General features: G+C 37.0%; 1 pseudogene; it reads right to left on the reverse strand.

The window, feature by feature from the left end:
* Positions 1-4,990: 4,990 nt before the first annotated feature.
* LOC131619775 (protein ACCELERATED CELL DEATH 6-like) lies at positions 4,991-13,932 on the reverse strand (annotated as a pseudogene).

Consider the following 13,932-nt stretch of genomic DNA (forward strand, 5'->3'; position numbering starts at 1 on the left):
TCTCCTTTGCAAAATATATATGTGTATCATCTATATATAGTATTGTAATTGAGTCTTCAAAATTCGTTACGTGTGGAATGTTAACTATCTACTCTTTCTCCTTTTGTTCTGTTGAAGCTTCTGATGTGCAATGAAATAACGATTCTTTTCTCTATTCGCAATAAAAGATATATATCCTCCCTTTCTTCATTAGGAAGGACAAGTAAACAATTTTGCCAAAAGATTCAGATCCCATAGTTCTCCTTTCATTTAGTAGATTTAAGGCAAACATTTTATTATTAATTTTTAAACATATTCAGTATAAGGATTAAAACCAATGTCATAAAATATAAAAAGAATGAATAATTAATTGGTAGAATAAAATCTATCAGACTCGTACTCGTACATATTATCTATTCACTCATTATAATACTAAGCATTGTTTAGACTATCGGTTTTTATAAGTCTTTTGCTGGTAGATTTGATTTTTTAGACATTGTTTATACTGCCGATTTTTTTTTTTTTTGTTTTTTCGGTGGATTTTTAATGCACTTCTTGTGCTGATCACTATATTGCACTATTTGCCCCCCTTTTTATATATTTTAAAAAATTGTTACAAAGTTATAAAAATACTTTTTATTATTATTATTTGTTACATAAGTTAGATTATTTTATAAGCAAAATGGATTAAAGCGAACACAAGGGAAATTCAGTCCTAAAACATAAGTTCAAAAAAGAAAGACCTAGAAATAATTTGAAAATTGCCTCAAACAACTCAACAAATTATCTAATTGGTAAACGAATTCATAATCAATCGAACCCCTTCTAAAGCACCAAACCACTTCCAGGAAAAACACTTTTCTAAGAACACAATATCAATAACCCCTCTCCCTCTACAAGCCCTTTAAAAAGAATCATATTTCTAAGACCATCTCCAATGGTGCAACCCATTTTTGAGTTCTTTATGGGTCCCACCAGCCATATCATCTTAAAATAATTTATTTAATATTTATTTTAATGGTGTAATTCAAATGGGTCCCACAACTTTACCTTATAAATTAATTTGATTGGGTATCACAATTTTTTACTAGTTGCATTGCAATGCAACTCTACTATGACATGGAAAATTGATTCAATATTTAATTATTATATTAATGTCTAGTTGGAGAACTCATTCAAAAATACCACCATTGGAGATGCTCTAACTAATCAAGTTGACCAGAAAACAACGAAGTATAACAGAAAACGTCATTTCCTCAAAATCTCTCCCTTTAAGCATGTGCCACAATAGTGCAGGTGAGTTACTCCAAAAGACGATTTTAGTTTCAAACCTTCCACAATCCAAGAATTTATATTTATAAGTACGTAACCAAATTTGGAATGCCACATGGAAAGAGAGAAATATATGAGAGTGTGTTTCCTCATAACCAAAGCACACCAGACACACTAAGTCATGAGCATATGAAATAACCCCTCTTTTCACCAATTCATCACGTGTTTGGAGCCTGTTCAACAACAACCTCCATATAAAATTTTGAATTTTACTAGGAACATCGTCTTTTACATACCTGATTTAGGACATCTGATAGTTCTCTATCAATACTCGCATAAACAACACCAATGGAAATGAGCCTATTACATGCCGCTATGACAGAAAAACCATTTCCGCTTCGCCAAACTAATACGAAAAACAAATATAAAAACGGTCGCAAAACACCTATAATAACGGTTGAACAACCATTCTTAGATAAGGTGTGGTTGTAAGTGGATTATTTACAATCACAGTTTATTGCCCGTGGTAGTAAACTGAATAGCTTGTTACATAAAACCACAATAATATTAAACAACTGTCATTGTATGTCTTTTAATAAGATTAAAAAAATACAACACTAGAACAACAACAACAATAACAAGGACAACAAGAACAAGATCAACAACAAAAACCACCACAACAACTACAATAACAAGAAGAATAAGAAGAAGAATAACAAAACAACAACAATAATAACAACAAGAACAACAAGAACAACAATAACAAAAAAAGAACAACAACTAACATTGCAAACTTGAATCCATACTTTCCTTGTCTCATTCAAGTTGGAGAAGAGGTGATGCAGTTCTGAAATTTGTTAATGAAAGAATCAAAGAAATGATGTTTTCGAGTTTTTTTTATGAAAGAAATGATGTTTTCGACTGGTTTAGTGGAAAAATAGAGTGTCCTAAATGAAAGATGACGTTTGGATGTAGAAAATGAAGTTCATCTAAGTTTTAGGTTTCACACAGATCACTAATAGTAGTGTCTTGAGCGTTGATAATCACTAAATAAACAACCAAATTTTTTTTAAGGACGGTGAAGAAACTCAATAAGTGCGCTACATACAACAATGATTGTATTAAATAACAATTGTTGTATGTCTTTTAATAAAATATAAAAAATGCAGCAGTAGAACAACAACAATATCAAGATTTGAACTCATGACAATGCGCTACATCCAACATCAGTTGTATTAAACAATCATTGTTGAATGTCTTTTGATAAAATATTAAAAATGTAGTAGTAAAACAACAACAACAACATCAAGATTCGAACTCATGACCATGCGCCACTTTTTACCACGGTTTGAATTTCAACCTTAGTGGAAAGTGGCTTAAAAATAAATAAAAAACAAAATTGTAGGTGATGGGATTCGAACTCATGACCAGACGTCACTTCTCACTACGGTTGGAAATTCCAACCATGGTGAAAAATGGGCTTAAAAATGAAAATAAAAGAAAAATGTCTAATTGAATAGATTCTACCACTGTGGATCCTTTAGCCTTGGTGAAGTAAAATTTGGTGGCATTGCGAAATGTACTAGTTGCTGCTCACTTGATCGACAAGGAAACCTTTTCCGCAAACAACACCAAGTTACATGAAGTTGACACATGAACCGACATCCTCCCACTCTTTAGAAGTTGCTTCATTTCATCCTTAGTGAGACCTCCAGGGTAAAAAACAGTTTCATGCATAGCCTCCGTTTCGTTAAACCCTTCAAGGAATCTCTTGATTCTTATGATACTCTTCCACCTTGCGCTGCTTCTTAGGCTTAAGAAGGAGGCCATTGAAATTGAAGGAACATACATAGTTAAGCACACCATTGACATGGACAATTGTATTATAATGAAAAAGTTAATTAATATAGAATGTAGGATACAATGATAATGCATAAGATGCAAGACATAACAGTAACAGTAACAGTAACAAACATAGTTAAAAGTAAAAAACATGTTATTTACAGATAATCATATCACAAACATAACAAAAGAGAGTACAGAAAAATGAAGAAACACCAAAAGTAGAAAGGATGAGCATCATTGGTCACAAACACAAAAAGAGGAAAGTGGAAGAAACAAAGAACATAAATTTAGAAAAAATAGATAAAGCAGATTTCATGAATACAACCAGAAAAGGAAAATCACAGTTAATTATTGGCGTCACATTGACACCACAATATAATAAACTAATTACCCCGTAATCTTTTGGAGCCGAGTTCCAAAATCTAAAATTTGAATGAAAGAGACATCAAAAACCAAAAGCCTCTTGAATAAGCTTACATCAGGAACACTCTTTAAATCACAACCACCAAGACAACAAAAAAATCAAGTATTTGCAAATCAACAAAAACAAAATAATGTAACTAATCCTAACAATTTCAAATAACTAAACAAAATCAGTTATTTGCTTAAAATTGAAAGCTAAAATAATTAAAACTTAATTTACTCTCTAATAAATTGAATGCAAGCTAAAATAACTTTATGCTTTGAAGACACATTTCACCAATAAGTATGTCAGTACTCAAATGATCCACACTACAACTTCTACCCTAGCTTCTCCTACAATGGTGTGATATTCATCAATGATCAAGAGCATTAACTGTCCAACAACTTACAACATTAAATTCATTTCCATAACTATAGGTGAAATCTATAAAAACTTATTATGAATCTCAAAAGATATTAGGTTAGGGATACATTAAGCAAAAAGTAGTGTGATAACCAGTGAAAAAACTCACCAATATGTATGGAATAAGAAGATTCCATCTTCTTCTTTGCTTGAAATCGAAACACAACTCATAAACAAATCTACAAGAAAGAAGAACAGTGCAGTTTAAAAGGGTATAGTTTAGAAACCAAAAACACAAGTTAAAGCATAAAAATAAGGAGGATTGTGGGCAAGGATACACTTACAGACAATTGGAGAAGAAGATAATTCTTCTTCAAAGCTTCAAATGTGAAACCAAGAAAAAAGAGATCTTCACCCTCGCTAGAGGACACCATCGGTGTGCTTTCCGTCCTTGTCTTCATAGTTTTCCAGAGACCATAATCATCTCTCAACCAACACCGTCAGATCCGCCATTGTTGAGAATAACACACATTCCTCCTTGGTCACAAGATCGGCGTTCATCATCGCCGACCATGACACATTTCCAGATGTATATGATGAAATTCATGATTTTAGATTATGAGCCTCAATCGCAATTGCAACCTCATAATTGCTAATGTTGTAGCCTTTGAAAAAAAAGCAACCCCAATTGTGCTTGATTTAAAATTATGCAAGTGACAGGATAAAGAACCACGCCAATACATTTTGAGAATGTTTTGATAAGTTATTTCCAGCAAAAAATTCAAATTTTAGAACCCTAAATTCTAATCTTCGTCTAATGTAATAATGATTGTTAACTTTAATTGTATTTCAATGTAATAATGATTGTTAAAACAATCACAACATAGACGAGTGCAATTTAAATCCATAATAAGGTACGGTATATTTTAGCCAAATAACCATATCATATAATACGACTAGATATGCATGACCAAATACATCATTTATAAAGCAATATTATAATGATAAACATTCATTGGCATTTATTAGTACCCACGAGAGAAATATACATATTTATTACAATATAAGACCAAAAATATATATCACATACACACAAAAGGGAGACCATAATCAATAGTTTAACCAATACTACCCCCAAGGTTTAAGAACTTGATCAGTTACACATTTAGTACGTGATGCTAAATAAAGAAAGGGATAGTGAGAAATGTATCTCAACGGCTTTATAGTTGATGATGATGGAAGGAAAAGGAGTATGTATAACAAAACTACAACAATGATAAATATCACAGTCATAAACAAAAATACATTGGCCAATCAACTAAGTTTACTGGTGACATTGTAGAGACCAGCCATGAAAGCCAAAGATAATCAAATGAGAGCGATTCCAAGAAGTGACATTACAATTTTGAGAGTGAAAGTCACAAATTCAGTTAAACCAAGTGTTGCCCTAAAGAGTATTATTGTAGAACTTATGGAACTGAAGAATGATATTGTAATGAAAATAACGAAAAAATCGAAACATTGCATGATTTAGGTTATTCGCTTTTCCATCGGCTTCACTAGGAACAACTAAACATGCTGCTACTGATGCTGTTATTATAAGGGTTGAAACAACTGTGAGGTTTTCTAATCTGTCCTTATATCTTTCTGAAACCTTTTCTTTTTCTTTACTTTGTTGGGATGCTTCAGCGTGGAGTCTTACTTTTTTTGGACCTTGCTTTGCACCAACAGATTTCAATGCAGTCCATGTAAGATGCTGTAAATATTGTAAACATTGTTAACATTATTAACAATTTCTAAACCGGTTTGTAAGAATTTTTAAATCACTATTTGTTACAGTTTAATACCAATTTAATTATTCATTTGAAATTTTTAGAGCTTAAATGAGGATAGAACTACTTACCTGTCTCAGAGATGATTTTACAACCTCGTAAAGTGCATTAACAATGTCAAGAGCTGTTTCATTGTTTTTGTTAACCAAATCAAGACTCACTATATTGTTTTTTTAATAAGAAACTGATATTAATAAGGAGTATGATGGATACTCCAACCGTCAACAATAAAGCGGAAAACTCCTACTTCTCAAAACAATTGAGAGGAAGGATATTCCATATGTGAAAATTACAATTATCCGAAAGAACATAGAAAGATTGAAGCCAAGTCCAAGATAAATAAACTACTCCCGTTGTGAGATTTTGGATCGAACTCTAGTATGGCCGAAGGGTAGCTTCTTGGTTCGACAGGGTTAAGCATGATGTCGAAGATTGTTCACATGCTTGTGTCGAAGATGCTAGGGTTGTTAGCATGTTAAATTAGGTTTTAGTGTTTAAACCCTAATTTGTTAAGTTAGCTTGTTTATTAAGTTGGCTTGTGTAATGGGCCTTGTGGAAAAAGCCCATTAGTTAGTATGTTAGGTTTTATTATAAATAGCATACTAGTCTCTCATCATTGCTAAGCTGCAAATCCTAATTTAGGGTGAGAGAGGTTATTTGTTATTCTTGTAAACTTGTAATCTTGTTTTAAGAGAAAGTAAAAGAATAGCAGTTATAACCAATTCTTGTGTTCTTATTCTCTTCCCTAATTCCCTATTATACTTTGTTATTGGTATCGTTTTTCACAACAAATTGGTGCGGTGAGCGTGGAGAAGATGCCGTCAACAAAGTATGAGATTGAAAAGTTCACCGGAGTGAATGATTTCGGTCTGTGGCGCTTGAAGATGAAAGCCCTACTGGTTCAGCAGGGTTGTTTGGAAGCGTTGAAGGGAGAGGCAGCCATGAATGCTGCATTAACGGCAGCGGAGAAGACGACTATGATTGAGAAGGCACACAGCGCAATTTTGTTGAGCCTTGGTGATAAGGTTCTCAGGCAGGTATCAAAGGAGACGACGGCATCAGGGTTATGGGTGAAACTTGAAAGTTTGTATATGACCAAATCGCTGGTAAATCGACTCTACCTGAAGCAAGCTTTGTATTCATTCAAGATGATTGAAGACAAAGTATTGGCTGAGCAGTTGGATATGTTCAACAAGCTGATTCTTGATCTTGAAAATATTGATGTGAAGATCGATGATGAAGATCAAGCGCTGTTACTATTGTGTTCTTTGCCTCGATCACATGCTCACTTCAAAGAAACTCTCTTGTATGGAAGGGAGTCCCTGACGTTTGAAGAAGTTCAATCAGCCTTGTACTCTAAGGACTTGAATGAACGAAAGGAGCATAAACCCTCGACTGTTGGCGAAGGTTTGGCCGTTAAAGGAAAACTCTTACGAAAGGATGGTAAGTTCGACAAGAAGAAAGGCAAAAGCCAGTCGAAGTCTTACAGTGGCGAAGCATCTGGCATTCGATGCTATCATTGTAAAAAGGAGGGTCACACAAGAAAGGTGTGCCCTGAACGCTTGAAATATCATGGAGGTAAGGATAATGGCAACGCTGCCATTGTTCAAGATGATTTCGAATCATCTGATGTTCTTGTGGTTTCAAGCAGTGACTCTAAGAAGGAGTGGATTATGGATTCAGGTTGCACTTGGCACATGACTCCAAACAAAGACTTGTTCGAGGAATTATGTGATCAAGATGGTGGATCCGTATTGCTGGGAAACAACAAGGCTTGCAAGATTGCAGGTATTGGATCTATTAGATTCAAGCTCCATGATGAGTCAATAAGGTTGTTGACTGAAGTCAGGTTTGTTCCTGATTTGAAGAGAAATCTGCTTTCTCTTGGTGAATTCGACAAGAAAGGATATGTTTTCTAAGGAGAGAAAAGTATCCTAAGAGTCATGAAGGGTTCGAAGGAAGTCTTGAGAGGCGTGAAAAAACAAGGCTTGTATACCCTTGAGGCTGAAGTTGTAAGTGGTTTGACAAATGTTGTATCCACGAAACCTTTGTCGAAGACAGAAATCTGGCACATGAGATTGGGCCATGTCAGTGAAAGGGGTCTGGTCGAATTAGGGAAACAAAATCTGCTTGGTGGAGACAAAGTCGAAAAGCTGAAGTTTTGTGAACCCTGTGTACTTGGAAAATCTTGCAGAGTGAAGTTCAACAAAGGCAAACAAAGAACACATGGATCCCTTGATTACATCCATGCTGATCTTTGGGGGCCTGCAAGGTGTCCATCACATTCAGGAGCAAGGTATTTTCTATCCATAGTAGATGATTATTCCAGAAAATTATGGGTATTCATCCAGAAGACTAAGGATGAAACTTTTGAGAATTTCAAAAGTTGGAAGACTCTGGTTGAAAATCAGACTGGCAGAAAGGTCAAGAGGTTGAGAACCGACAATGGCCTTGAATTTTGCAATGAGGCATTCGACAGTTTTTGTGCTGCCTCTGGTATTGCAAGGCATAGAACTACTGCAGGTACTCCACAGCAAAATGGTTTGGCTGAAAGGTTTAATCGAACTATTTTGGAGAGAGTCAGATGCATGTTGACTAGTGCGGGGTTAACAAAGGTGTTCTGGGCTGAGGCTGTTTCGACAGCAACATATCTGATAAACAGATGTCCTTCGACAGCGTTAGATATGAAGACACCTGAAGAAGTTTGGTCGGGACATCCACCAGATCTCGACAAACTGAGAGTATTTGGCTGCGTAGCCTATGCTCACATTAGGCAAGACAAGGTCGAACCTAGAGCTCTGAAATGCATGTTCATGGGATACCCTGAAGGAGTCAAAGCTTATAGGCTATGGTGCCTAGAGCCAGGTCACAAGAGGTGTATCACCAGTCGAGATGTAGTTTTCAATGAAGCTGAAATGGCTTTTAAGAAAACTGATGATGTTGGTCGAAGTACAGAAACATCTGACGAAGAGCTGGAACAGGTAGAGATTCCTGTTGAGGTGGAGCATGTTGATGCTGAATTGCATGTCCCTGATGAAGTCGAAGAAGAAGCAGAAGATGCTGAGGAAGTTGAGGAAACTGATGATGACTACCTATTGTCGAGAGATAGGTCGAGAAGAGTCATCAAACCACCTCAGAGACTTGGGTATGCAGATCTTATAGCTTATGCATTAATCTCTGCCAATGAGGTTCTTGATGATGAACCTAGAGATTATAAGGAAGTTATGAGGAGTCAAAATAAGACTGAATGGCTGAAGGCCATGGATGATGAGATGAAATCTCTTCATGATAATCACACTTGGGAACTGATCAAGAAACCTGCTGGGGCAAGGTTAGTCAGCTGTAAATGGATTTTCAAAGTTAAGGAAGAAATTGAAGGAGTGACGTCGAAAAGATATAAGGCAAGGTTAGTCGCAAGGGGTTTCACTCAGAAAGAAGGTGTCGACTTCAATGATGTGTTTTCTCCTGTTGTGAAGCATAGGTCCATTCGAATGTTGCTTGCCATGGTGGCACAGTTCGATCTTGAACTGGAACAAATGGATGTGAAGACTGCGTTCTTGTATGGTGATTTAGATGAAACGATCCTGATGAGGCAACCTGAAGGGTATGTCGAAAAGGGGAAGGAAGATTATGTGTGCAAGTTAAAGAGATCTTTGTATGGGCTGAAACAATCTCCTCGACAGTGGAATAGGAGATTCGACAAGTTCATGGCACGCATAAGTTTCATTAGAAGTCAGTTCGACCACTGTGTTTACTTCAGATTTCGACCTGGTAATTCATTTGTTATTTTGTTGCTTTATGTGGATGATATTCTCATAGCAAGCAACAGTGTCGAAGATGTGATGAGGGTGAAGGCTGAACTCAATAAGGAGTTCGATATGAAGGATTTGGGAGCTGCTTCCAGGATTCTTGGAATTGACATTCGAAGAGATAGAAAGAAGTCGAAGTTATGCCTATCTCAAGAGGCATATCTACGGAAGATTCTTGAAAAGTTTGGTATGTCGAATTCGAAGCCAGTTGTGACTCCAACAAACCCTCAATTCAAGCTGAGTATTGATCAGTGTCCCAGTACTGATGTGGAAAGAGCCTATATGAATAGCATCCCATATGCTAATATAGTTGGTTCTTTGATGTATGCTATGGTTTGTACTAGACCCGACATAGCATACGCAGTAAGTCTTGTAAGCAGGTACATGGCGAATCCTGGAAAGGCTCACTGGCAAGCATTGAAGTGGATTTTAAGGTACATAAATGGGTCTCTGAATAGAGTCCTAATTTATGGTGGAGCCTTGGGTGAAGATGGTAAAGCAGTAATCGAAGGATATGTCGACTCTGATTATGCAGGTTGTATGGATTCCAGGAAATCTATTTCTGGATATGTTTTCACTATGTTTGGCACAGCAATTAGTTGGAAAGCAACACTTCAGAAGGTTGTTGCTCTATCAACCACTGAAGCGGAGTACATTGCATTAACTGAAGCTGTGAAAGAAGCATTGTGGCTTGAAGGTTTTGCGAAGGAGCTGAAACTTCAAGGTCGAGGTATCACTGTTAAATGTGATAGTCAAAGTGCAATACACCTGTCGAAGAATTCAGCCTATCATGAGCGAACTAAGCACATTGATGTGAGGCTGCATTTCGTCAGAGGAGTAATCGAGCGTGGAGAAGTCCAAGTGCTGAAGGTTTCGACTGAAGACAATGCTGCTGATATGATCACCAAGACATTGCCGAGTTGCAAGTTTTTCCACTGTATGCAGTTGATAAAGCTGCATGAAGAAAGCTAGTCTGTTCCTTGACGTTGTAGAGTTAGGTCCAAGGTGGAGATTTGTGAGATTTTGGATCGAACTCTAGTATGGCCGAAGGGTAGCTTCTTGGTTCGACAGGGTTAAGCATGATGTCGAAGGTTGTTCACATGCTTGTGTCGAAGATGCTAGGGTTGTTAGCATGTTAAATTAGGTTTTAGTGTTTAAACCCTAATTTGTTAAGTTAGCTTGTTTATTAAGTTGGCTTGTGTAATGGGCCTTGTGGAAAAAGCCCATTAGTTAGTATGTTAGGTTTTATTATAAATAGCATACTAGTCTCTCATCATTGCTAAGCTGCAAATCCTAATTTAGGGTGAGAGAGGTTATTTGTTATTCTTGTAAACTTGTAATCTTGTTTTAAGAGAAAGTAAAAGAATAGCAGTTATAACCAATTCTTGTGTTCTTATTCTCTTCCCTAATTCCCTATTATACTTTGTTATTGGTATCGTTTTTCACAACACCCGTCATGCACTCGGTGAAGCTATACGCCTCATTTCTGAAAATGATCGCGTTTCGTAGTCCTCTTAGCTTTAATCTTCACCTTATGAGAAAACCCAAAAAATTCCACAAACTCCTCCAATGATAAACCATCTAACGGACCAATCCAGTTAAACACTTTACACCATAATTTAGCGACAGTAGTGCAGCCCCCTAAAAGATGCTGTAAATTCTCGTTCTCCGAAAGACAAAACACACACCATTGATCTCCCCCTTCCAACATAATTCCCCTTTTTAATAATTGATCCTTCGTTGCTATTCTATTTTGAAAAATTCTCCACCCGAAAAAAAGAATTTTTGGAGGCACTTTAACTTTCCATAGAATATCAACATTAGTAACAATAGATGGGTGAATAGGCGGACCTGTAAGCTTTGCTAAAAAAATGTTATAGAATGATTTGACCGTGAAAATATCTTCGGGATTGCCTCTCCAACAGTAGTTGTCCGTCTCTCCTTCATAGGGTTGGAATTCACTTAACAGGTCACAAAATTCCAGCCACTGGTGGGCTAAATCGCTGCTGTTATGGAACAGGACAGCAGCAGAATTCCAACGCCATCTTCCTTCTGTGAACTGTCCAGCATCCGGGACTGAAACTGCATCATCCCGAACGTTTGCATACAGCTCCGGAAAGACAAGATGCAACAGCTGGTTGCCGATCCAGGTGCAATACCAGAATGGCAACGTCTTACCATTTCTAGCCTTGCATAAAAATTCACCTGCAAAATTATGGTGCAAGAGAGAAATATAATTATCGGAAATAAGAATGTCTCTCCACCAAATTGAGTCTCGATTGTGGACTACCGAGATATCTCCGACGAGGACTTTCAACTTAATGTTGCCATATCTTGCAACAAGAATGCTACGCCATACCGCTTCATTATCCACTAAAATCCTCCACTTCCATTTAGATAGCAAAGCCAAATTCATAACCTCAACGTTCTTTACGCCCAACCCGCCTTCTTCCCGCGGTTTGCAAACGTTGTCCCAACACACCCAATGTATCGGTCTCTTTGTGTCGCTCCCATTCCATAAAAACTTTGATTGAATTGCCCGAATTTGTTTAATGATTTTTGAAGGTGCTTTATAAAAGGAGAGGGAGTATATAGGAATGGCGTTTAAGACGGAATTAATAAGGCACACGCGTCCCGCTATATTGAGGTTAACTCCCTTCCAAACGGCCAACCGACTCTTTAACATCAAAATCAAATCCCTCCACATTGATAACTTCCGCGGACTATCTCCCACTTTCACACCAAGGAATTTGAAAGGAAGCTTATCAATTTTGCAAGATAAAAAAATTGACGCCGCTTCGAGAAAATCCACATTGACGTTAACTCCATAAATATTACTTTTGTTGAAATTTACCCGCAAGCCCGACATTAGCTCAAAACCCCTTAATATGGCCTTTATGCTCCACAAATCCGTGGTGTCTCCATCCGTTAGAATAACAGTGTCATCCGCAAATTGCAATAAATTCACACGCTCTTCTTCATTGATTTTGAACCCCTTGAAGTCTCCATTTACCATTGCCTTTCTCATTAAAGCCGTTAGGACCTCCATAACTAAGACAAATAGAAAAGGAGAAAGTGGGTCTCCTTGGCGGAGTCCTTTCTCGATCAAGAAATCCTTGGTGGTACTACCGTTAATTAGAACGGACATGCTACTAGTAAAAACACAACACTCCATCCATCTCAACCATCTTGTGCCAAAGCCCATCTTAATTAGCACGTACCTTAGAAACTTCCAACTCACCCTATCATAGGCTTTCTCAAAGTCAACCTTCAAAACAACACAACTTCTATTATTTCTCTTAGCTAAATCCATCACCTCACTCAAAACCAACACACCATCCGATATGTTTCTACCCGGAACGAAGGCCGTTTGGTTAGAAGAGACAAGCTTTCCAATCACACTTCTTAATCTTCCCGCCATCAATTTTGTAAGAATCTTATACAAACTTCCCACTAAACATATTGGTCTATATTCGGTCAAGGATTGGGGATTCTTAACTTTAGGAATTACAGCAATAAAAGACGAAGTGCAACCTTTCGTGAGCCTAGCCTTATCATGAAAGTCCTCCACAAATTTGATAACGTCCAATTTTACCGTTTCCCAAAAGAATTTGAAAAACTCAAGCGTAAAACCATCTGGACCGGGACTTTTACTACCATCACAATCCCAAACCGCTTCTTTAATCTCCTCTACCGAAAAAGGTCTTTCCAACCACTCACAATCAACGTCTTCCAACCTATCCAAATCCAAACCTTCCGGGACAGCCCTCCTTAAATCGCTTTCTTTGAAGAAACTTTCGAAATGATTTTTGACCTCCATTTTAACCTCCTTCACTCCTTCCACCCTACCCTCCACCCCGTCCAACACCGTAATGGAATTCCTCTTATGTCGCTCCTTGATAGAATTAAAAAAGAACCGAGAATTCTTGTCACCGTCCTTCAACCAAAGTTGTCTAGACTTTAGACTCACTATATTGTTGTTTTGGTTAACTAAGTAGTACACAGTTGTGGGATGACATGATCTTGCAGCCAAATGCAAAGGGGTGTCTCCTTTATTATCCTTTTGGTTTATCAGTTTATGATGTTCGGAAATTTCACTTTGTAATATGTAGCGTACCACCTCGTGTTTTCCATGGTTTGCTGCAATGTGAAAAATATTACGCTCATGAGAAGTGTCAAACATCTCTGTTGGATCTTGACAATATTGTAACAACTTCTTCACTACTTCTACATGGCCTCCATAAGATGCTAGATGAATTGGGAAGTAACCATACTTATCCCTTTGAATGGTGCAACATTTACATAATTCAAGTAATAAATCAACACCTTCATGGAAACCTATAGATGCAGCATAATGAAGAGGAAGCCTTTGATGTTTGTCGATTGTATGGATCCAAGTTGGCTTGTGTTTTGGAATGATCCTCAACAT

The sequence above is a fragment of the Vicia villosa genome, linkage group LG7, assembly GCF_029867415.1.
Source record: "Vicia villosa cultivar HV-30 ecotype Madison, WI linkage group LG7, Vvil1.0, whole genome shotgun sequence".
Classification (NCBI taxonomy): Eukaryota; Viridiplantae; Streptophyta; class Magnoliopsida; order Fabales; family Fabaceae; genus Vicia; species Vicia villosa.